Raw genomic sequence first — 2,767 nt, 5'->3', positions numbered from 1 at the left:
TATTTGACAGGGAAATGAAACTTGTGTGTCAAAAGCATGAACTGTTTATTATTGCCACCAGTTCTCTGTTTGGTATGAGGAGACAGCATCACGTCCAGTAGGAATGCAGTAGCTAGAAGAAGAGTTGGATTTATACCTTGCTTTTCACTACCCGAAGGAGTCTCAAAGTGGCTTGCAAACAACTTTCCCTTCCTCTCTCCACAACAGACTCCCTGTGGGGGAGGTAGTGCTGAAAGATCTCTGCTCTGTGGGTATAGCTCTAACAGGACTGTGACAAGCCCAAGCCCAAGGTCACCCAGCTGGCTACACGTGGAGGAGGAGTGGGGAATCAAATCCAGCTCTTTGGAGGCCCCCTGGTGTAAAGCTGCAACTTAAATTACTTCGTCTCTCCTGCCTCCTCCCTCTAGAGGTAGGGGTAGGGGTTTGGGGTAGGGGGGGGGGGGCTCTGCCATGTTGTTGGGTTGTTGGTGTATTTTTTGTCCATTTTAATAGGGTTTTGATGGGGGATTTAACTGGACATCTGTAACCCACCACGAACCCACCCTTCTTCAATCCAGGAGCACCTTAAAAAAGCGGCATATAAGAACCAACTCTTCTTCTTCTTCTTCGGAGTGGCGGGCAATAAATAAAATTATAATAATAATAATAAATTAAATAATTAGAGGTCACCACTCTTGACCACTACACCAAGCTGGCTAGAACTGGCAACCTTCGGGTGGACCTAAAGCATAGACTGCAGAGGTGAAAGAGGCTGCAAGACGAAGGCCTCATGGAGACCACCTCAAGGCTTGTGCTGCAGCTTGAAGCCGTTCAGCTCAGCTGGTGGTGTGCCAAACCTATCTATCAGTCATGGTACTCATGGTATGTTTGTCTGCCAAACTGATCACCGTGCACTTTACGGTTTTGAAGAGTCCATGTGTTGGTCTGCATGGACGAGTTCGATTTGAATCCAAAAGCACCTTAGGCACCAAGACCTGGGGGGGCTGTGAGCTCAGCTTTTGAAAGTCAAAGTTTCTTTGGTCAGAAATGTGTAGCCTCCCTAGATTACACCAAGGTGCCTGCTTTCAGACATCACAAGTATCCTCAGTAAAGGGTAAACCAAAGCCTGGTGTTAGATCCTGTCTGGAACGACCCTAACCGTAGTTAGCAAAGAACCCTGCATTGAGGCAATCACTCTAGCTCTAGTTAGTTTAAACAAGCTCTGGTTTGACATGTCTGAACTGAGCCATTGCCTAGATGGAGAGCCAGAGTAGTGTCAAGGTTAGAGTGTAAGAGGGGTCTATAGGTCAAGATGGGTCGTTGTGTTAGTCTGCCTGAAGAGCAAGAGTCCAGGAGCACCTCCAAGAATAACAGAACTCGTGGCAGGGGGGGAGCTTTTGAGAGTCACTGCTCCCTTCTTCAATCCGGGAGCACCTTAAAGACTAACAAAGCGATGTGGCGGGGAGGCCACATCAGTCACCGCTCAATTCCTCAGATACTTTAAGGTGCTACTAGACTAGGAAGTAGGAGAACCAGGTTCAGCTCCCCCAGGAAAGCTCACAGAGTGACCCTGGGCAGGGCACACTCTCTCAGTCTAACCTACAGCACAGGGTGGTTGTGAGGATAAAATGTAGGAGACAAGTGTGCTTATTAAATGTGTGCTTATTTTATAGAATTTAACACTGACCACTTGCAGTGGATGCAGAGTAGATAGGCAAGCAGGCCCTGCAGGGATCTCAGATTTTATTGTTCAAGCTACGCCGTCCACACCTGGTGTCAGTTTTGTAGTGCTCCTAAGCATGCCACCATTGGAAAAAAATACTGGAGATGTATTTTTGCTCTCTAAAAGTTGCAAAAAATTCACATCAGACATTTGCAGAAATAAGCATACTTATTCAACACACATGGGGCCTCCAGGGGGGAAATGGTTATTCAATTTAATAGTTTTAATTTACATTGGATATGTACAAGAGCATTTCTGTCAACCTCACGGGTTAGCACGCATGCGCATGCACACATGAACAAAAGCACCGCTAGAGGACCAGGAGAACTTCCAAAGCACTCCAGGGTCTGGATCCGAGCCAAGGCACTCACCTGTAAAACCTGGGATAGTCCTGAACGGAGCCTACAAAACAAGGCATATTTGCACACAGAGGGAAAAGAGTAGAGTCACCTGCTTGACATTTTTTTGCTGTTGAGATTTGTCAGTGATGGTGCTGCATGAATAAATTCAATAATTGAAATGTTGGGAGGGAATTCCATAGGCCACAAGCCAGAAAACCCCATTAACAAATATCTATGGAAGCCTGAAGGCTAAAGATTCCATGAAATCTTAACATGGGTCCTGGAATCCTGGAAGTGCAAGAACATAAGAGAAGACATGTTGGATCATTTTGTCCAATACTCTGTGTTGTGCAGTGGCCAAAACCCAGATGCACGAAGCAAAGTCTTTCAGAGATATTCCCCCCCCCCCAGGATATTTATTTCACAGAACGAGTTATGCCTGAGGGCATAGCGTCTGAACAGGAGGAGAACCCTCATTCTCTCACAAAAATGGTTTCCTTCCACCCCCTTCCAGGTTTTGTCCCCAGTGAAAGAGGACATCTAAACAGATGGATTCAGGTAGGGGAGATATGTTGCAACAGAATAAAGGTGAAGCCCAGAGGCACCTTTAAGGCCAGCAGAGGTTTATTCTCTGCTGCGTGCACATGAAAGCTTATACCCAGTATAAAACTTTTGTTGGTCTTAAAGGTGACTCTGGACTTGGGTTTTATTCTGTATTAATGGA

The sequence above is a fragment of the Paroedura picta genome, chromosome 11 (genome assembly GCF_049243985.1).
Source record: "Paroedura picta isolate Pp20150507F chromosome 11, Ppicta_v3.0, whole genome shotgun sequence".
Lineage (NCBI taxonomy): Eukaryota > Metazoa > Chordata > Lepidosauria > Squamata > Gekkonidae > Paroedura > Paroedura picta.
The sequence above is the reverse complement of the archived record's forward strand: the minus strand, read 5'-3'. Positions refer to the sequence as shown.